Raw genomic sequence first — 24,197 nt, 5'->3', positions numbered from 1 at the left:
AGGGGTCTGGCTCCCATGCATACTACACAATCTGTTTTTACTGCCTGGGCAGCCTGTTCTGCCATTAAGAGCCAGTTGTTATCTATTTTAGATATTCCTGTAGTTATTTTAAACCAGTCATCCGGGGTTACTGGTTCTGTCTTAAACTCCACTAATAGTTTTAGCCCCATATGCCATTTGTTTGTTGTGTTTTCAGGTGTGGCGGCATCATGCCGTATTACCGCAAGTGGCTTAGTAATGTTTTTAACGCATATTTGAATCTGCCAGTAATATTGGCCTTGGCTAGAATCTACATATGGTGCCGCCACAAAGTCTGTACATCCCGTGTTGTTGGGGGAGATTACAGTCAAGGTTAGACCTCCTTCATCTTTTATCAGGGTCAATTGTCTTCTCCATTTAATTGCTGGACCTGTGGACCAATCAGACCAGTCCTGTCCTGTTTCTGCTACTAAGTATTTCCAACTCCACCATTGCACATCTCCATAGGTCAAATACCACTCCCATTTCTTATACATTGAGGCTTGTTCATTTGTGCCATCACGTGCTGTTCCAAGCGTTCCCCAGGGTATTTTTACTGTAGTGGTTTTCTGTACTGGTACACATAGTTTTGTGGTTCTGATGCTTACATCATTTGGGCAGGAATTAACATTTATTTGTCTTTTACTCAAATCTTTTCTTTCTTCGTAAAAACGTTCCCATAGTAAAATAGCTCCTACAATTACCACTGAGATTATTCCAGCTACTAGCACTATTTTCTTGTGTGTGGGGGTGTACATCTTACTTATAGATTGGAACCTTTCCTAAGCACCTTTAAACAGAGTTGTGGAGATCTTCACCGGTTTGAGACAATTGTAAACTATAATTACAATTCCCTTTGTAGCCGGACTTTCCTCTGTAGGTTTGTTGAAAAGTCACAATGCTACAGCAGATACCACAATGCTATGACCACAACACAAATTATGATGGTTAGAATATACACTGCTATTAAGAAACTTATTTTAGTCATGTTCTATTATTCTTTTACAATGTGTCAGATGGATCCATGAGTTTCTTTCTGCAATCTTAATTGCAGTTCCAGTGGTCAACAACACCTGATAGGGCCCTTCCCACTTAGGTGAATGCCAATGCTTCTTCTTTATGCTTTTTATCAGGACCCAGTCTCCAGGTTCAACTAATGGTTTTTCCTGTGTAGACACAAAAGGCTCATGGTCACTTGCGTGTTCATCTGTTTGTTGTTTTTGCTGTAACATTTTTCTCATGTAATCTGCTAGTGTGCTTTCATCATCAGTTTCCCATTTATTTTTAAAGAATGGTAATCTATATGGCCTCCCAAACAGGGTTTCATAGGGTGTTAGTCCTCCTGTGCTTGTGATGTTTATGTAGAGCTTTACTAAGTCTAAACATTTAGTCCATGGTCTTCCTGTTTCTTCCATGCACTTTTTTAATCGATTTTTTATTGTTCCATTCATTCGTTCTACTAGACCAGCGCTTTGAGGGTGATAAGCGCAGTGATGTCTAAGATCCATTTGTAGGGCTTCTCCTATTTTTTCTATCATTTGATTGACGAAATGAGTTCCATTATCACTATATATTTTTTCTGGAATTCCATATCTAGGTATGATATCTTTACATAGTGCTTTTGCTACGGTCAATGCATCAGGATTTTGTGTAGGAAATAACTCTATCCATTTAGAAAAAGAGTCTATTATTACTAAACAGTACTTTTTTCCTTCACTTTTATTTAATTCTATGAAATCCATATGTATGTGTTGGAAAGGATATTTTGCTTTGGGGAACTGTCCCCTTTTTGGTCTGAAGTTCCCTTGTGCATTGTGTTTGGCACAGATCAAACATGTTCTACAAAAATTTTTTGAATAAGAGTTAAATCCATATGTTGTGTATATTTTGTTCACTAATCCTACCATTCCTCCTCTCGAGACATGAGAAACTCCATGACTCGATATTGCTGCCCATTTGTATAGGTTTTTTGGTAGGATAGGTTTATTTTCTGGTCAGGTGTATATTCCTTCTTTAAGTTGAGCTCCCTTTTTTAGCCAGGTTTGTATTTCATTTTGGGGTGATTGTTGTTGCATTTCCAGTAATGTTTCATCTTTTAGTTCCATTGTTACTAGGAGAAGACTACTTGGTTGTTGTTCTGCAGCTGCTTTAGCAGTTTTATCAGCAAAGGCGTTGCCTTTAGTCACAGTGTCTGTTCCTGTGGTGTGTGCTGCACATTTGCATATTGCAAGCTTTTTTGGCAGTTGGACTGCTTGCAATAGCTCTGTTAATAGTGCTGCATGTGTTACAGGTTTTCCAGTGGAGGTAATCATACCCCTATTTTTCCAATGTTGTGCAAAAGTATGCGTTGTTGCATATGCATACTGGCTATCAGTGTATATTGTTGCACTTTTTCCTGTCATTAATTTGCATGCTTCAGTTAAGGCTACTAACTCAGCAGCTTGCGCTGAGTAGTGTGAAGGGAGTGCTTCTGCTTTTAGTACTTTATTAAGAGTCACTACAGCATATCCGGTTTTTGTTTTACCTTTCTCATCCTTTTTGGAAGACCCGTCTACAAATAATATTTCTCCTTCTGTCAAAGGAGTATCTTTTAAGTCTTTTCTGCTTTTTGCTATTTCCTCAGATAATGTTTCACAATCATGAGTTTCTCCATCCTCCTCTGTGGGGATTAATGTTGCTGGGTTTAGTGCTGTACACCGTTCTATTTTGAGATGTGGTTGTGACAGCAGGATAGACATACAGGAAAGATGTCTTGCAGGTGACAGAAAACTCATTTTAGTTTGCAAAAGCAGTGCTGAAACTGCATGAGGTACTTTCAAAGTGAGTGGATGGAATAGTACAACATCTGCGCTAGACGTGACTGCTAGGGAAGCAGCCACCACTGCTCTAACGCAATGTGGAAGGGCACACGCCACTGCATCCATTTTGGTTGAATAGTAGGCTACTGGTTTATATTTACTTCCATGTAGCTGTGTCAACACGGAGGTCATGAAATTTCCTTTGCAGTCTACCATTTGTACAAAGTCTTTGTTGTAATCTGGTAATGCTAACACACAACTTCCCACCATAGTTTGTTTCAATTTACAGAGTGCATCTTCTGCTTCAGAACTCCATTTTAGGTAGTCAGACATTTTAAGTTCCTCTTTGTACATCAGGCTTTGCAAGGGTGCTGTTAGCTCTGCATAATTTGGCACCCAACGTCTACAGTAATTAGTGAGTCCTAAAAAAGACATCATTTGTTTCTTTGTCAATGGTTTTGGTGCTTGCAGAATTGCAGTTTTCCTTTCCTCCATTATTGTTTTTCCCCCTGAACTGAGCTGATGGCCCAGATATTTCACACTTTCCTTACAAAACTGTAATTTGTTTTTGCTGACTTTGTGGCCTTCTTTAGCCAAATGTTTCAGGAGTGCTATGGAGTCTTTTTTGCATTTTTCTTCGGTTTCAGATGCAACTAGTATGTCATCCACATACGTGAGCAATTGGCTCTGTTGTGGTGGGTCAAAAGTGGCCAAGCTGGATGTAAGAACTTGGGAGTAGATGGTGGGGCTTTCACAATATCCTTGTGGTAATCTGGTATAAGTGTATCTTTTCCCTTTAAAGGTGAAAGCAAACCAGTATTGACTGTCTTTGTGTAGTGGTACAGAAAAGAATGCATTGCTTATGTCCACCACAGTGAAGTATTTTGCTTTTGGGTTCAAAGAGTTTAATAACGTGTGTGGATCTGCTACACACGGAGATCTTTGTATTACTGCATTATTTACCGCTTGTAAATCTTGAACCATCCTCCATCCCACAGATGGGGGTGCCTTTTTTACAGGGAATATTGGTGTGTTACAGGGTGATTCAGCACACTCAATTAATACTCCAGCCTTCTTTAAATCTTCAATAACAGGTTCTATTCCCACCATTGCATCTGGTTTTAGAGGATATTGTTTAACTCTGGGTCTGTACTCTGTTTTTGGTCTTATCACAACAGGAAGTGCTCCTTTTACCAGGCCAACATCAGTAGGTCCTTGTGACCATAGTCTCTCAGGAACTTGTTTAAGTAGTTCCTCTTCTTCTTTTGTGAAAAAGATGTGTCATTTTTGTTTTGGGTCTAGGTGCACTCCAGCCTGGACAGTTACTGTCCAGAACAATGCCTTTTTGGTCATTTCAGTGGACTGGCTATACCATGTGTTCATGCCGGTTACCACCCAATCCCTTGCTCTTTCACCTCTGTCCACTAGTTTTGCTAAGTTTTTCCATTCTTCCTTTTTGTCTTTGCATAAGGATATGTGTGGCCCAGAAAGTTGTCTGAACAGTGGTTTGACAGTTTCTGGCAATATTACTGCAGCTGCTGCATTTGCTTCTACATCTGAGTACACATATGAGACTGTTATCTTTGTTGGGGTCATCCTGTTCAGTTCACTCATGTACTTGGTGTCTGGCTTTGCAGTATACCACATTGTCACATGTAATTCATCTGGTGACATAACATCTTGTGGGCTCCGCATTGATTGTTTGCCTTCATCCACTAACGATGCCCCTGTTGCAGTTGGCGGTTTGTTAGGGATGTCTAAAGTGTAGTAATAATTTGGTGTTCCCGTCCCTTGTACTACATAGACTTCCTCAGGTTTGCCTCTGACCACTCTCAAACCCTCTGGGGTTGGTGTTAGGCTTAGGCAGAGGGCTATTAAGCCATCTCTTCCTAATAGGTTCACTGGACATTCTGGTAACATCAAAACTGATAACTGACATGTTTTTCCTTCTGGATCTCTGATCCATAAGGGTTCTGTTTCATTTACTTGTTTGATTTTACCTTGTGCGGCCTGAACTGTGGTACATTTCCCACTGGGTCTCACATATGGTAATTGTTCTCTAATTGTTGTCCTGCAAGCTCCACTATCACAAAGAAACGTGATAGGTGTGCCTTGTACCAGCAGGGTTATTTCAGGTCTTATTTTTTCAACATAGAATAGGTCATCTAAATTTAGTATTTCCTCATCTTCTGAGGTGGTTTTCTCTTGTATTAAATTTTGATCCAATTCTGTCCCGTTTGTCTCACGATCTAGTCATGCATTTTTAGTTTGTGGGGGAGGACCTCCCCTACAATCCCTGGCTAGATGTCCTTCTTTACCGCAGGACCAACATGCTCTAAGATTTTGTGCTCCAAAGTGTCCTCTACCTCTTCCTCTACCTCGGCCTCTGCCTCTTCCCCTGCCCTGTGACTGTTGATAGTACACAGTGTTGTCCTCCTCTTGGTAAAACACTGCGTCTCTGACTGTGTCCTTTTTACCCTTTTTACTTTTTATAACTTTTTCAGCATGCAGCGCATGATTTATGTAGTCTGCAAGCGAGCCCCCACTCATTCCTATGTAGTGCCGGTTCACCCAGCCATGTATGTCGGGTGTTGAGCCTGAGTGGAGTGCATTTTTTAGTTGCTGCTGATAAGCACCATTTTCATCCTCGCTTGGTTCCAGTCCACTGTGAACTTTAAAAACTTTCGCCATTCTTACTCTGTATTCATCAAAAGGTTCATCTGGTTTTTGTTTACATCTTCCTATTTCAGTGTAATTTGCTCTCTTTTTATATTTTCCTTTTACTCTATCCAGGAGAGGATCTAACTGGGTTGTTAGCTCTCCGCTACCAGCTGCAAGAGGTGCTCCTAATGTAGTTGATGGATTATAACCTCCCTTCACGTGATACCAGTCAGGGCCTAGTTTGCACATCCATGCTTGTTGGACTTCCATTCCATTCAGATGGTAGGCTTTTCTAAGATCCTCCATCTGCCTCACACTCTCATCCACATCCTCTCTAGGGTGTGGGATTCCTTCTACAGCCTTTTTAACATCATCTTGGGTCCAAGTTCGATAAACTCTAATTATGTCTGATTGGCCTTCTGCGCCTGCTCGTGGGTTAGGGAGTTCAATGAGGGGAAAAGTTTGCACATCCCCTCCTTCATCTAGGGTCATGGGACTAACCCTAGGTAATGGAGATAATAAATGTCCCAATGTTGCAGACCATTTACCCACTGCACCAGTGCTTCGAGTAGCAATTGGTGTTCGTGGTGTATATCCAGGTGGTGATGGTGGTGGTGGAGCAGTGGGTGCATCTATATCATTTCTCCCCACTGCCCCTCCCTGTTGCTGCAGTAACTGCTGTTGCAACGCTAAGTAGGGACCAGAATATTCATTATCTTCCCTTCTGTGAAACATTATGTTCTCATGTCCTGCTTCTTTCCATTTTGCTTCCTCTTTTTCTCTCTTTTGCTCTTCTTCACTTGCTTTTTTTTTCTCTTTATTTTGTCGCTTCCTTTCCTCTCTTTCCTGTTTTGCCAGTCTTTCTCCTTCCTCACGTTGTTTTGCTATTTTAACCCAGACTTGAGTCTGTGCATAACCTTCCTTTCTCATTTGTTTTTCATTATTTTTGCATTTAATTTTTATTTTATTCTGTAATTCTGTTAGGGCACTTGTAGACAGCTTTCCATTATAATTATAGGTTTTTATCCAATAACATAGGGGTTCTACTGCATCTTGATTTTCTTTTTCTACCGCTTTCCAATCTTTGCATGTAAGGTTATCAAGTAACTTTTGTTTCTCTTTACTTTGCCCCTTTCCCATTTTGAACTAAATTTAGATCCAGTATGTTTTTTAATACCTGGTGTATTCTAAATACTGGATTTATGTATTTGAAAACAGGATGGTGATCAAGAAGTCAGTTGTGGTAAAATCCACTTCAACCCTGTTCAGGTGGGATTTTCTTGCCTACAAGCATCCACAAAGGCTCACCATTTACTATCTGTTTTCAGTTTATATGAAAGGTAAGGACCTAATGGTCGTTACGATTCCATTCACTCTTCCACTCGTTTTTCAGTCACACTTTTTTACGCGTTTTACTCTTACTGTAATTACTTTCACAAAAACATAACAGAGGACTCCGCCGTCCTGTGTAGAGTTTAATTAGTCTATTTCAACTAAGGGAGTCTACCCTCCTGCGGAATTTAACTGTCTATTTTAGTTCAACAGAGGACTCCGCCGTCCTGTGTAGAGTTTAATTAGTCTATTTCAACTAAGGGAGTCTACCCTCCTGCGGAATGTAACTGTTTATTTTAGTTCACCTGATAGTGTCTAGAATTGTCAGGGTTTCTCTATACTGTACTATTTTAGGTCATTTGCATTTCATCACTCATTCCTTTTAAATGAAAGACCTACTCACTGGTTCTCTGTGTCCTCGGGAGTACCGTCAGCCGTCAGACCCCAGCCTGTCAGGGAGGGACCAGTCCCGGAAAGGGTATTAGTACTGTGGCCACAGATTTGTCTGGAATCTCACTCACCCACTGGGATCGTCAAGCGTCTTGGTCTCCGGCTCGAAGGACCATTTATGTTAGGTTCAAACACCAAACACTTTCACAATTCTGCACAAAGAAAGACACAGAGAAGTTAGTTCATTTTAACCTGCAGGTGAGAGTGTTTTCAGAGGCTGCCCAGTTACAATCCTCCACCAACACTCTGAAGACAGCCTCTGCTCCCTCTGCATTTTATTGATAAGAGATAAGAGAAAAAACGCCCTGGTTACAAAATGCTCCAACCACTAAAGGGAGGGATGCACACTCATAAGATTGGATACAGCTGCACCGACAGAATGTTCTAGAACATCCTGTCTCTATCTTGCAGCTCTTGTACATATAAGATATAATCACTCTGAACAGCAAGCTTCACTTCTATTAAAGTTAAAACATATATAATCATTAATTAACCCTAACAGGTATAAATGGAAAAATAAGACTGTTTTTGTCTTTTCATTGACTATGCATTGTGCCTTTGATTGTGATCTAATCCATTTTTGTTTTTCGTTCATATTGGTTAGGGTTATAAATTATGTAAATCCATCCATCCATCCATCCATCCATCCATCCATCCATCCATCCGACAGTCTCCATCTTATGCAAGTTTTAGTCACTTGGTTAACAGGTCCATGACAGAAACCCAGAGATCCCTGAATCTGGGGTAGATATCACCTCTGTACCAAATTCTACTACCAGTAGTACATGTCTGGAAAATCAAAGGTATTACAACCGGAGAGACATTATTTACTCATGTCTTAAAATCAAACCTCACACTCTACTCACATTGTTGTATTGTTGTGACATACTGTAACACCATGAAAGAATAGAAGGATGCCCCGGGCTCAAACATTATTGATGAAACAGACCAAAAACATATTGAATATAAAGCAGTCAGAAATGTAGTAAAGTTTTGTTTGATACAATTCCAAGATCCTGGCTCAAAATAGACCATTAAACAACATTAACAAAATGTAATACAGGAAAGCACAGACCTGGAAAATAAGCTTTAATGGTAGACAAGAGACAAACAGTGGTGCTGGTTTTTATAGGCGATATCTCCCTGCAGCAAATGATCACAGTAACTGCCCCCTACATGACTTACACACAATTTTTATTAGGGCAGTCTTCACATATGTGCCCATGATAGATGGGTGTGCTTTCTTATTTCTTTTTTTTTTTTTGGCTAACCAAAGTGGGTCAGGGCCATGGTACACTGGAAAGTTTTACTGCATTTGCTCAGATAATCTAATTAACGATATTAGAAAGGATTACCACAAACGTATAGTTAAAAGCTGTTGTCTGTGAAACTAAGATCAAATTTAAATGTATGTAATTGAAGTTGAACCTGCTGGGATTGAATTGTGTTGGTTTGATCTGATTATATATATCTGGATTTGTCAATAATGCAATGACAGTATGTTTTTTCAACAGTTTACAAAAACTCTTACTCCAACTTTTCAAGTAAATGTACAAATGTTCTCAACTTAATATGCAATATACTTTTTTTCTTATTAACCTGACTGGGAGTCAAATTATTAATGCATCTACACATTTATTTAGGACCAAACTAGTCCAGGTGCTCTGCACATCCTCCACAGATCTCTGTTGTCAGCTTTGCCAAAAATAGAACTTGAAGACGCTGTGGTACGGTGTGAAAAATGATTTCTAACAACTCTGACAAAATCCCAAATGGTTCTACATTTACTAAGCTTGATGGTGTTAACAGGTTACTGATATGCTTGCTGCTGTGCTTTGCTCCAGTTATTGGTGACTGCCTTCAGTGTGCCATGATGCATGAAATTGGGGAGTGGTGACTTAGTGGTTAGAGAGCAGGGCATTTGTATCCTGGAGAGGCCACAAGTACACTGGTTCGAATCCCACACCGTGCCACTCTGGGTTCCTGAGCAAGACCCTTAGCCCCTAAATGCTCCCTGGGTGCCACACAATGGCAAAATGCAAAGGATCATGTCTCCTTTGTAAGATCAATAGTCAAAATTATTAATATTAAATTCTGCTTATTTTTTTGGTCCATTCTCATGACTGATATAATTTGATCATTAGTTACCTCTCTGTAAATGATGACTTTAACTAAAGGATGCAAATAACCAAATGTCATGAAAATCCACCAGGACAGGTTATTCAGATTCATTGTAACTGATGGGTGGCTTGGGTTCATTATTAACTATTAAAGCAATATTTTAGGTGTCTATGCAACCATATTTTATAGAGTTTATTTAATAATTCTCTAATCATTTGTTTGTTTATGGTTTGCAGGTTAACAGGGATGTGTATACTTTTGAGAGCCTGTGTTTGTGTGTAAAAATATGAAACATCTGCCTTAAAAAAACATCTCTAAAAATCCAAGAAGTGTGTACACCACCTATTATGCAGTCAGAGAATATTGCTGGCTCTCTGCTGCTGTCATGACTGACATCTATACAGTAAAAGCGAAGAATGGAATTCTGAAAAGCTCACCTCAATAATACATATTTATATTAGTTATCATAATGCTATTGAAATATATCTGACCTTGCCTCAGCTTGGGAACAAAAATGAATTATATATAGCCCATACAGACCTTACTTGGCAAACAAGGGGGAATAATACATACTATGAAGCGCTGAAGATGCACTTTTCAAGCTGTTAAGCCAGGGGGACATTCTTATTGGTGAAATGTCAAAGCCTGGAATCCACAGGAGATGCATTCCTGGATTTGTAAAAGGATTTTCTTTGAAGCGGATGCTGGTGAATATTAATGTCCAGCGGTACTGTGGTTGTCTGGCTTTGTGTGGCTCAAAATGGTCATGACAGCATGCAAAGACACCGCACAGGTTGGATGACTGAAATCAGAGAAAGCAAACTACTTTTTAAATCTACATTTAAAGGTAAATTTGACTTTGGGAGGGAGATAATATAGAGAAAACTGAAATCTCAAAGCAGTATGTGGTTTGACTACTTTTTAGGTTATAAGCGGAAAATGATCAGTGAAAGACTCATTGGTTATTATACTGTCTTTATATCTAATGGTAAACTGCTTTTGTAGTGAATGAGGGCACATAAATTAACTGAATCAAATTCAACTCAACTTCAAGTGGATCCCTTCAGTAATGTCTTTCTATTGGTTATGTTGTGTCAATTAATTTGATTAAACTGAGCAATAGTTTATTTTTAATTATAGGAGCATGTTTTTTTTCTTTCAGATTTGCCTTGACTAATGCTCCACACATGCTAATGCTATTAGCCTTGTATTCATTTAGACCTCTGTCTCAGTAACTCTGCTTTATAACAATTAATCTTCAGGAAGCTTGCCCTTTTAAAGGGGCAGAAGTTTTTAAAAAAGGCCATATGAAACTCAATTTTGAAAGGCAATATGTCAATTTCACTTACACCAGGACCTGCTGGATTTAAGATTATACAACATGAAACATATAATCTTAGAGATAACTGCATTTGGCAGCAGTTTTCTAGCTAAAGTAAAAATCCTTTGTCTGAGAAACCTGTTGTGCTGCAGCATTCTATGCATTACTCTTCCCAGTAAGTGGGCTTGAATGTTTTCCTTTGCTTGTTGTTCAGTGTGCGCCCCCTGTCACTACAATCCCTGTCTATGTTGCCTGACTTATTTTTTTCTGCACATTCTCCCATGCTTCTATCTCTGTCTTTTTGTTCTTGTTTCTTTCAATCATGTCCTCTGACCATTGTTTTTATTTTAAAACTCATTTCACATTTGCCATTTTGCCATTTTAAAACTCCAATATGTAATATTAGGAAAACCAACACAAAATACTGCAGAACTGTGAGGTGTAAGGAAAATTATGCACGATTTTCAAAATCGACTGCTTTACTCTGACACACCTAAATAAAATCCAGTGCTATTAATTATCTTCAGAAATCTTGATTAATCAATTCACAGCATATTTCATTTAAAGTACAAGAAAAATGGATCCAATTCATATCCATATAAAAATACTACAGATCAAACATTTAGAAGCAAGTTAATGTTACTGTTTACAGTTAATCTCTTAAAAATTAGGATTTTGGGATGTATTTAGTGAATAATCAAACTTTGCTTTCATTGATACGCACTATTTACCTCAGTTTAGCTTGAGGTATACATTGATGAGTGTTTTTGAATTGGATTGAATTGAATTGAATTGAATGATACCAGAACGTGGCTGAATAAATGTTAACAAAAAAGGGCTTAGTTTCAAGGTTGAGAAAATTTGCAAGATTTACAACTTCATTGCTATATTAAAAAACAGATTAACAATCACAGTTTGTGTGTCATGTGCACATATGCCATGCTGTTATTAAAGTCAGAAGAGACTTAGTCTGAAGAAAGCAAAATCTAAGCAGGAAAAACCCAAATATCTGATAATTATAGTAAAAAGTTATTATTTTAAGTGACTCTTGATGCTTATTTTGTTGCAAAGAATACCAATGGAAATATGATATTTTCTGGTTCAAATTTCAACATTCTTCCAATTTTTGGCCTGTAGTGTGTATAATCAAAGCAATCCAATTATACAGGCAGACTGGAAGTTCAGTTACATCCATTCCAGTTCAAACTTAGTTATAATACAACGCAGTTAAAGAAGCCCAGTGGATTGCATTGAGACATTTACTTTGCAGCAGTCATTTATCTTAAGCAAGCATGTGGTGAAGGAACCACTCTCCTTTAACAGGGAGAAACCTCCAGTAGAATAAAGCTTTGCATGAGAGGCCACCTGCAGCACTGGTTGAGGATTTCAGAGGAGAGAGCAAAAAGAGCCAGTGATACACCTGTGTGTAAATAATACAACATATTTGTACTGTTCTTTGGCAGCAAAGGTTTTAGATAAGTAGCTGATAGCTGGGTGTAACATAAAAAGTGTAAATAAAAAAATACAGAAACACAATTACAAATACAACTTTAAAAGAATATGTGTGTTTAAAGTTTCACATGGTGATGTGTTTTAAATGCAAAACATATGGAACAGTAGAGCTTAAGTTCAAGTAGATAAATCTGTAGATTTGTCTTTTTGTATCTGTGTTTATTTTCTTTGTGATTGTATTGTAATTGTATGTACGGCGCTTTGAGTGTCTCGTTGCTGAAAAGCGCTATATAAATAAACTTACCTTACCTTACCTTAACTTTTTTATTGAAATTAACAAGCTATTTTTCTAAAGATGAGTAAATATTTATCATATTTTGTTTCTTAGAGTAATGTGTTTAAAACATGACATGGATTTCAGTACATAGTGTTTCCGGTTAACATCTCCATCTTCACATGCAGTATGATGAAAGTGAAGAGTCGTTGGTGGACAGCTGAATGTAACTCCCACTCCTCTCTGATTTCAATCACATGTTTTATGTTCTCTCTTCATCTATACTGAAGGAAGTCACAAAGTCATGGAGCTGCAAGGATGAAGTCATGACCTCATTTTATTTTCAATCACTTTTCATTCAGTATTTTTTACTGATGGTGGGAGCTCAGCTGCAGCACTTTCAAATCCGAGAATGTGTCTGAGAATGATGAATGAATCTTTCAGGCTTATTTATCTACTAAGATTTTATGTATAACTATATTATAAATATGTATTATATATATATATATATATATATATATATAATACATATTTATAATATAGTTATACATAAAATCTTAGCCTTGGTGAACCAAACCTTTCAATTTTAGGGTTTTAGTAACCTAGAGACACATAACACGTCTGATAGGTAATTAAAGCCTCAGATGAACAACAATGGATGACATATTGCAGCCTCTGGTTACTTTTAATTTACAAAAACTAAGCCAAAACCAAAAAAATCTATCTGTGAAACACTGAGCTCACCTATATTATATGTTAAGGTAAGTGGCGGGTATTTGATCATAATCAAATGCATTTGATTTTCTGCTAATCAACAACACTGCCACAAAAATATAATATTTAATACCTGATTATCAGGTAACGATCAGTGTAAAATAATTAGTGTTTGTTACAGACAAAAGAAAAACATATTTTAATTCCTCATTGTACTGCAAGCTTCCAAATCTTAAGCTTTAAAGCTTAAATAAAAAAAGATTATAACTAATTTTCTAATCTAAAAACAGATTTTAGCTATTATAGCCTGAAGCAGGAGAAATAAAAGAGCCTGGGTATGTTAAATGATTCAGTAGTAGAACTCTTAGGTGAATCAGACACATTCCTTTTAAATGAAAATGCAGATCTGCCATTGAATGCCTCTGAGTTGTAAAAACAGATTTAAATGAATAGACCTGGCTGCTTTCCTGTTGGACCACAGTTGACTCCCTGACAGACAGTAGGCAACATATTCATTTGCATATAAGTGAGACCTCATCACAAACCCCCCACCCCCACACCGGACCCCAGCCTAGAGCCAGGACATATTTTAATGCTAGGTGTATATGTGCCTATAGCAGTTAACCTGAGACTGAATCAGTCAGCCTGAACAAATGTTTTTCTCCTGACACATCATGCTGAGGTGGAGATATTTTACATTTTCAAACCAGTATTAATGGTGCCATCGCAGTGGGTTCTCCTAACTTGTAGAACAGATTGCTGATCCTCATAGAAACACCAGACACTTTAGAAATATTTAAGACACAATTGATGGTCCATTGTTGTTTAAGGATATTGAGAAGTAGAGCTTGGAATCTTGATCTAACATATTATGTTATTTTTATATTAAAGTAGAATGTTTTGTGATAACCTTATTCAGTGCCATTAGTGCTTTACTTTGTTTTTCTGGAATGTTGTTTCAATAGTTTGTATCCAATTGTTCAACTGTGACTGCCTCTATTAAATATTTTAGAAATCAAGCATTTTATTTCTCGAACATCAATTTGTTCTAAAGGCTGATGAGTGCCTCATCCTGACCTGGAAATGTAGAAGTCTTTCAGCTCATGATTTCTTTGTAGGTACATTTCAGCATCATTAAGCAGGACTTGAGTTCCTCTCAGACACTCAGAAATCTTAAACTGTTCTATCTGTTGCAGACATCATCACAGATCCTGATTTGACATTTTTTAACTCATGTTTGTGCATGGAGACTTGGGATGGTGCATACAGGTTTTGCTCAAATAGTAATGACTGATTATGTCCATGTAAGTCTTATTCAGGAAGCAGACATGCATCTACTAAGGTGTTGTTGACATTGTGCCCTTGTGCTAACCCAACTCTGTTTATAGTAATCATTATGATCACTTCTCTGTGCTTGATATATCCTAAACCTATTTTAGCTATTTTAAATATGTTTCTCAGATTCTCTTCTCTTTGTTTGTGCCCTCCTTTCTTTGACTTAAATTAATCAAAAGCATGTTGAGGGGACCTCAATACATGTTCTCAGTGAAACATGTGACTTCAAAATAATTTGCAGTTGTTTGACATAAAGCTGTGAGCCAAAGGTTTTGTAGGAATGCTTTTTGTATTGAACTCACTTATTTTGTCCTACAATTAAAAGTGCTTTAAATGTACTTTATATATAAACTGACATTGCCATGTAAACAGTGACACTTACTCCACCTAAGCAACAAAACATATTTGTTCAGGCATAACATTATGACCACTTGCTTGATTGTGTGTTGGTCCATTTTTGGTACCAATGCAGCCCTGAAGTGTTGAGGAATGGACTCCACCATACCCTTGCAAGAATGATGTTGTTTCTGGCCAGATGTTAGCAGAAGATCCTTAAAGTTCTATAAATTGGGAAGTGGGCCTTCCATAGATCAGACTTTAGCCCAGCACATCCCACAGATGCTTGACTAGACTAGTCATCTATCTGAAAATGACCAATATCTTTATGCTTGCCAATCTAATTAAAATCCTCAAACACAAAAAGTTGACCTGCTTCCTAGTATATTCCAACAAATAAACGTATCAAGAGATAATAGGTGTTATTCACTTCACCTGTTAGTGGTTTTAATTTTATGCCTGGTCTGTGTATGCTTACAGAGAAAATCAGCCCATTTTTATTCTGATGCTACTATTCTCCTGTGTTTTCTCAGTATTTCTACAACAGCTAAAGAGAGCTTTGATGGTTTTACAAATTCATGATTTTTCCAGGTTATGAGATTATTTAGATCTATCGTGAAGTGTACAAACTCATAAGAAATTGTGTTTTTAACAACCTCTTTGTCTCCAGCTGGATGTACTAGCAGTCTGAAAGCTAACATCGTTCCATTCAGCAGACAAAATGGTGGATCTGCTGCATGATACTTTTATGCTTTAGTGAATATCTGAGTCAAAGTTCAGTGCAGTAAAGGTAGTAGAGTCTACGGCCACCAACAGGCCACCATAATAGTTGGTTGCCATGGAGACTGAACGCAGGCCAGGAAAGTACAAAAGTGCTGAACAAATAGGTTTGCTGAGTTCTTAGGCCACTACCTCTGCTGGTTGGATACCAAGATTTGTCAGAGGTGCTGCTCTCCTCTAAAGAGTTCTTTGATTCGCTGAATCTTAAAGACAATATTTTACTGATATCTTTATAAGATAAACACATTTCCTTATTAAACTGGGAATACCTATGTTTAATACCAAATCGAAAAATATCTAACAATTGATAAAAAAACAAATGTTCTAGTAACATTTTTGCTGTTAAAATTAAAACCATAAATAAAACACATATGAGTCACAATGTATTTGCTAACATTTTAGGCATTCTTCCCAGGAGCCTTCCAGTATCATTCTTTAGATGTTTTTTCGGGTCTATTAGTTTTTTCCTTCTGATTAAATCTTGAACAGCGTTTTCATTTTATAACATGAGCAGTTTTTGTTGTCCCTGCTCACAACAAAATGAACACATGTGAAAAGTATATCTAAAAAAACAGAGTTCAATAAATTCAGTAGCAGTAAAGAAAAGTGTTTGAAAGTCAAAACCTGGCAGATACTGTAAACTGCACCATGGGGGTATTTTTCCGTTTAGAATTTTGAAGTAGGACCTAGAGAGTATCTAATCATGAGCAGAGCACTGCTGCAAAGAAAGAAATAATGATGAAGATGAGGCTTCACAGACATGAGGAGTGCTGCATGTCTAGATTAGTGGCAGGAGAAGAGATGAAGGAGAGGGGCTGGGATTGGAGTACCGGTGATTTTATTTTTTCAACTGCTGGAATTACCAAAGAACAATGTTTGATATAATTGTGTCTATATGCATAAGGAGCTCTTGAAATAGCTCTGGTTCTGGGTTCTTCTTTGTCCTCCATCAGATATAAAGAGCTAAAAAAACTTTTTTTTACTAAGATTTAGAACCTCATGCCTGTCTAAGTTTTAAATGTGTTCTGCTGCTGTGGACAATAGTGCTACCATGTGGAACTTGTTCTGGAAAAAAACTTTCATATGTTGTGAGTTCATGCTTTCCTTTCAAGATTTATGAAAGAATTAACTTCAGTTGCTCTGGAGAAAACTCAGCCGGTTAATACACTTCTGCTTGGAGATGCTTTTGCTTTTGGCGTCTTGTTTGGCCTGGGTTAATGCTAAAGTGTTTTCTTTTAGTTTCGTTGTTGGAAGAGTGTGACTGATTCTCTTCCTTTTTCACAATTACCCCTAAACATGTGGTCTTAATTGTTTTCAGCAGCAAATTTAAAAACATGTGCAGAGGGAAGGTACTTCCAGTACCAGTTTGATAAAAGAAAGCTTCTGGGCTAGTTGTCTTTGTAATTTTTATTTCTTTTAGGTATGCAGAGCTAGGAAACAGTACAAACGACTGCTCCATTCTCCTATAATAAAGTTGTAACCTTCAAAATTCCTTGCTATCTTGTTTATAAATAAATAGGAATTTAATATCTTAAATAAAACTATAGCCATCACCTATTGTTTCTTTCACATAGTATGCTCACAACAATGTTCTGCCTTTTTATTCTGCTCCTGTGGGTTGTCACAATACAGTATCTTATGCTTTGTTCTTGTTAAATATACAGGGGTTGGACAATGAAACTGAAACACCTGGTTTTAGACCACAATAATTTATTAGTATGGTGTAGGGCCTCCTTTTGCGGCCAATACAGCGTCAATTCGTCATGGGAATGACATATACAAGTCCTGCACAGTGGTCAGAGGGATTTTAAGCCATTCTTCTTGCAGGATAGTGGCCAGGTCACTAGGTGATGCTGGTGGAGGAAAACGTTTCTTGACTCGCTCCTCCAAAACACCCCAAAGTGGCTCAATAATATTTAGATCTGGTGACTGTGCAGGCCATGGGAGATGTTCAACTTCACTTTCATGTTCATCAAACCAATCTTTCACCAGTTTTGCTGAGTGTATTGGTGCATTTTCATCCTGATACACGGCACCGCCTTCAGGATATAATGTTTGAACCATTGGATGCACGTGGTCCTCAAGAATGGTTCGGTAGTCCTTGGCAGTGACGCGCCCATCTAGCACAAGTATTGGGCCAAGGGAATGCCATGATATGGCAGCCCAAACCATCACTGATCCACCCCCATGCTTCACTCTGGGCATGCAACAGTCTGGGTGATACGCTTCTTTGGGGCTTCTCCACACCGTAACTCTCCCGGATGTGGGGAAAACAGTAAAGGTGGACTCATCAGAGAACAATACATGTTTCACATTGTCCACAGCCCAAGATTTGCGCTCCTTGCACCATTGAAACCAACGTTTGGCATTGGCATGAGTGACCAAAGGTTTGGCTATAGCAGCCCGGCCGTGTATATTGACCCTGTGGAGCTCCCGACGGACAGTTCTGGTGGAAACAGGAGAGTTGAGGTGCACATTTAATTCTGCCGCGATTTGGGCAGCCGTGGTTTTATGTTTTTTGGATACAATCCGGGTTAGCACCCGAACATCCCTTTCAGACAGCTTCCTCTTGCGTCCACAGTTAATCCTGTTGGATGTGGTTCGTCCTTCTTGGTGGTATGCTGACATTACCCTGGATACCGTGGCTCTTGATACATCACAAAGACTTGCTGTCTTGGTCACAGATGCGCCAGCAAGACGTGCACCAACAATTTGTCCTCTTTTGAACTCTGGTATGTCACCCATAATGTTGTGTGCATTTCAATATTTTGAGCAAAACTGTGCTCTTACCCTGCTAATTGAACCTTCACACTCTGCTCTTACTGGTGCAATGTGCAATCAATGAAGACTGGCTACCAGGCTGGTCCAATTTAGCCATGAAACCTCCCACACTAAAATGACAGGTGTTTCAGTTTCATTGTCCAACCCCTGTATGTTTCTTCTGATTAGTCTGTAGAGACTGAAAATCGTGGGATGAGCTTAGAATATGCATTACTTCCTGGACTACTGCTGGGCAATTTTAAAACAATTGACTTTAATTAGTTACTTCAGTGTAAAACATTAGTTTTTGCTCAAAAACACCCACTATAAATGTTTAGCAACTGAATATTCAAAAGAAATAAAAAAGACAATTTATTAATCGGTTTTTGTCCACATATGGATCCCAGAAAGCAATGCATCAGTAGTCACTTACTCTTTGCTTTGCAGAGTTACTTGGGGCAGTGTAAACAGCCAACCCTACAGATAGCAATGGCCTTATTCATTTAAGGTAATTTGCCCAAACTGACATTTCCTATCATGCCCGCACAGTCTGCATCAGTATATACAACCTGAATGGAGGAGAACACTTGGGAGAGAAGGAAAGTGAGTGAGAAAATGATACAACACAGTGGAAGGATACAGTGGGGCATTGAGCTTAGCTGGATCATTTAACTCCCCATCTGGGCTTTCCTACCCCAGTTTCTGCTCCTATCTCTTTGCTCAGGGTTTCACCTCAGAAAAATATCAAACTGAGAGACTACTCATTGTTTTAAACAAGGCTTAAACAAGGCTTCAGAGAGCAAAAAATAAATAAATAAAAAAAGAAACAGGACGCCTCACAAAGGCAAATACAAAAAGATTGTGATAAAGAGAGAAATGTGGTTTGCTTTTGGGCAGCGCCACAGTCCAAGGTCTCAGGAAGTGATTAACCCTCGTCAAATGCAAGTGGATGAAGAGTACAAGCATATCTGTCTAACAGCATGTTTTTGAGTGTGTGTGGGTGCATCTGGAGGAAGCTGGTGGGAGTCGGGTGTGGGCAGCCAATCTCAAAAGCTCTTCTCCTGAGGCTCTCCCTAAAAGTGGGGTCATCACCTCCTGATCTCGAAATTGAATTCCGATGATTCTGGTTTCCTCTGTGCAAATCCCCCTCCCTCAGGGCGTCCCACCCTTGCGATGTGCTACAACACCTCTTTTACTGCCTTCATCATTTAATTGCCTAAATTTAAAACTGCGGGGTTTGTAAAAATGTCTAACCTTTTAAACCAGTTTATGATGCATCTTTTGTAAATAGTCTGAAAATTATTAAAATTGTTGTTTATAGTTTAGTCATTCTTTGGAGCCCATAATCGTCACCAGATGCAAAAGCTAACCCAGCAACCAATCAAACTGCTGTAAATGAATGGTTTGTTTTGCACAAAGGGTCAGCAGTAATTTAAATTATGATCAAATAACTTCCTAATTTAGGCATGATTTTTGGCTTCATGGAGAACCTCAAGGCAATCTGTGAAAAAAGCAGCACATTTGGTTCTTTTGCATTAATGGGGGTGATGCAGACATTTGTTGGGTAAATCTGCCAGATGAGGGAACCCAGCCAGTGAGGCGAGAGAAAAATGTGAACAGCAGTTTGGTGCACACCACAGCCCCAGGACCGCATGCCAGAGTGAACACAACGAAGCAGATGCACCAGACAGGTTTGCTCCAAGCAGCCCTTCCAGGCATGCTTTGACCTACACCCAAAAGCCTCAATAGACAGAGGACAAATAAACAAAAAGACAGTGACACTACATAAGTTTTACAACAATAATAACCCCAACATGTAATGTATGTATCTGATCTGCATTTGCAATGATAGGGCTTACTGTATTTTTTGGTAAAAATATTATTTTAGGTTTTTTTAGAAGCTTTTCACAGTAATCAGAAATAATTACCCCCTATGTGCTTTCTTTGTGAATATTGAATTTGCTCTCCTATTATTTCCATATGATAATCACAGTCAGATACAAGCAGCCAAAACTGATCAGAGTTAGAATTAGAGTCAGTTAGTTCTGACCAGAAAGTGGAAATCTTACAAATCCCATCTTTGTCAGATCAGTGAACACACCATGTCTAAGCATTAACAGGTCATACCAACAACAACACTCTTTGGTTGTGGAAACTGTTCATGCAGGATGAAGATGAAGTTATTCTCAATCTGAGTTTGGGTTTTTCCACCAGAGCAAAGAGTTCCTTCACAATCTTGAAAAATCTGGGAAACTTTGGAAACTTTAACCATTTTCCAAACCTGGATAAGTGTGGAAAGAAAGAAAACCAATGTTTGTTTTTTTGTACTTTCTTTTTATCTACTTTTTTGAGAGTATAAAAAATAATGTTTATTAAATGCAGCAATTTTGACAATGATTTATATTTAAATGACATGCCTTGTCTTTGAGCTGCCATGTCACACCTTGATTCTAACATTTTGCCTTGCTGTTTGTTGGTTTTTGACTTAATGACTGAATGCAAACATTTTGTTTTACATTACTTTTTGGACTTCACACAACTTAAAATTCAGTTTGAACTGAAAGTGTTTTAGTAAATTGCATCTTATTGAAAGCCCCAAGACACTAGGGGCATACTGGGGGTATATATATACTGTATGTGTGTGTGTGTGTTAATTGTTACGCTCATCTGTGGCCCCAGTTTCCGTCTTTTCTTTTAAATTTGACAGTTCGGTTGTTTTCTGTAGATGGTAAGTGATTTATTGTTCGTCCTAATGCAAATGGCAGTTTTTTATGTCTGTGCTCCACCTGTGTAAAATCTCCCAGTCCATTAAATTGAACGCACCGATCTCCTTGGCAACCGCTCTGATCTGGAGGTAAGCGCGCATGCGCTCCCGTGTAGCGTATGTGAAATCTCTGGTCATAAGCGGTGTTTTCGAGCTGTACTGTGTTTCTGTAATTCACCAACATAACATGAAACACAACTAGTTACTCTTTCTGTGCTTTTAACTGGGCTATTTAGCAGCGAGCAGACAGACATTAAACGTAGCGGTTTAAAAGCTGGCCGTTCACAACAGCCTCGAGCTCCGAGGGGAGAGAAGCAAAGCAAGAGTATTGAGGCTCCATCATTGCAGAACAGTTGAGAAACTATCTGAAATGAGGGGAAAATAGCTATATTTATGTTTTAGACTGTCTATTGGTAGCGGATCTGATCTTCTTTGTTTGCTCAGGAACCTTTGCAGCCGTAACTGGTTCTGGATGACGGCTTCATAGCAGACCTGTTCTTCCCTCTTCCCGTGGCGCAGAATCTTTTAGTGGTACGCAGTACCGGACCGTACCGGCTCACTTTCACCCCTGGCTGTAGGCCAGCCACTGGCTCTTTACAAATGGTGTTCCACACTCAAAGTGATCATTAACACCAGTTTAGTACTGGAACGAGTTTGATAGGCAAAAATCAAAGTGAATAGCATAAAAACGAAGTCGGTGGAAGCATACAGATGTTAAGAAGCTTTTTGAAAAGCAAACTGTATTTTCTGGAACATGACAAGACATGACCACAGATAGGCAGATAACAGGAACACTGCTTGGATTACAGCAAATGTAACTCTGTGCTATCGGTTAGAGCTTTTAACCTCTGCCTGTTTTAGGACATGGTGGATTTGGAAAAATATTGGAAATCTCAGAGTTTAGAAGAGGATATGTTTTCTGTTTGAAATATATATGAAGAATGTAGTTTTTGTAATGCTAGCCACATTAACTGTTCTAATCTCTAATATAAAATGCTAAATCCAGTTAACAATTTAACATCCTCCACTGACCCCAGTGTTTCTTTTGTTGCCTGGCACTGGACGTGCTCTGAAGGTTGGTAACAGGTAACTTTGCTTTGTAAAGTTAAGGTGAGGTTGCTAACCAGGCCATATAATAAATCTTCAGTTCCATGTGTTGTAATTCAAACTCTTTTTTAAGATTTTAGGAACTAGACAAGCATTACTACATGCAGTTTATAATAACCAGTTGGGCGCAAACATCTAGTTGTAATTTGGGTGAAATAAAAGAAAAAAGACAGAACAGAAGACATACAAAGATAACAATAAATACCCCAAAGATGGGCCAGTGTCAACTTGTGTTTTGATAAGAAACACATGAAACACAGAGTGTGAGTCTGTTATTTTTATACAGCATCTTGAAATCAAAACAGGATCGTTATTAATCATATTTTTATCCACTAGTGAACAGAATCAAAACACAGAATATAATTTACTTTGAGGTTGAGGAAGTTATTTAAATACTAAAAACAAAAGGTTGCTTGAGCATAAAGTGATACTGCTGCAACAATAGCATTAATTTGGTTATGATTATGTCATATTATTATTTCTGATCCTGATATTGTGATTTCTCTGCACTGGCTCTACCCACTACTCTGTTGAGCACTATCCACTGATGTTGCAGAGATTGCAGAGAGCACATAGTAGTAGTGAGATTTAATGCGAGCATTCACACCATTACATCGCTGCTGTTTAAAAGGCAAGCCACTGACTTAGCAATAGATTTTTACTTCACCTTTGACATTTAGCATATTAATGCAGTGCTGAGTTACTTTCCTCTCTCTGCAGCTCCTCTCCTTGTTACTCTCTTTGGCTGGAGAGTAGTGCTCTTCAGCATTATTCAACCTCAATCTTTTCTCCTTTTACACTATCCTCTGCTCCCTCCAGAATCCCCTGCTGCTTTTTCTCACCTGCAACACAACCATTTAATTCAGCAAATGACTGCATCCAAAGTCAAGTGGAAGGCAGGAGTTCGGCACACTTACTTGGACAACTGAGGTGCCAAGTGCAAAATTAGTAGTTTCACATTTTCCTCGCTGCAGGGTCAGTATCCTAGGGCCTATAAGGCTCAGACCCATTCTATTCCAACCTGGTTAAAAATGCTGACTGTCAGCACTTTCGCCAGCAGGCTGGTACTCTGCTTTGTTTTGCCGGACATAGGGTTGAATAGACTTTAATAAATACTGTGGCCTGAGAGTCAGGGAGCAATCTGAGCTTGTCACAACTTGTAACCTAGCTGGTGCACCAGTTCAGACCTGCTATTGGATGTTCACTTAACGGACGAGTGAGTGCAAAACACTCTCATCCAGGCTCTTTCGAAATTGCAGCGGTCAGGAATCTGCAGGAGAATCTCTGCACACATTGACTGAGCTTCACACGAGCAAAAAGAGATCCAAGCAAACACCTGCAGAGTGAAGATTTTAGAAAACTATATCGTATAGAGCGGCACTGGAAAACAAACACTTTATTGAAACAGTTGTCATTATTTGTCAAGCTATTGCAAAACTATTAATGTTATAGCTTTGGTCAGATACCATAGAAAGTAAATTGTTTCTAATTCATGTTTAAAGTTAGACAAAAAACTTTCAACAAAAAAGTAAAGAAGAATCTTTAGGTTATATTTGTGTAAGACTGATAAAGGAAGTGGTTCGTATCTGAAAGCTTACAAAGCACAGCTAGTTTATCCTTAGACTATTTTTTCTCCCCCAAACAAGAGCAAGTTTTAGTTTGGTGGCTCCTTTGCTTTACAGCAACAATATTTTCAGCTGCAGATCCTAGCATAGCCCTTTTCTGTGTGGAGTTTGCATGTTCTTTCTGTGTATGTGTGGGTTTCCTCAAAAAAAAAAAAAAAACATACATATTGGCCTTGTTTGAAACCATAAAACCTTCAATATGTCATGTATTTATTGTGATAATGATTGTAATGATGGTAAAAAGTATTTAAAAATCCATCACTCGTCAGCAAAACCTCTGTCATTGCATACTGGAGCAGAAAATACTGCTATAGGAATGAAATATACCCATCAAATAGGCTGCTTTTGT

Source organism: Girardinichthys multiradiatus, chromosome 23 (genome assembly GCF_021462225.1).
Source record: "Girardinichthys multiradiatus isolate DD_20200921_A chromosome 23, DD_fGirMul_XY1, whole genome shotgun sequence".
In the NCBI taxonomy this organism is placed as follows: Eukaryota; Metazoa; Chordata; class Actinopteri; order Cyprinodontiformes; family Goodeidae; genus Girardinichthys; species Girardinichthys multiradiatus.
This window is presented reverse-complemented; position numbering follows the sequence as displayed.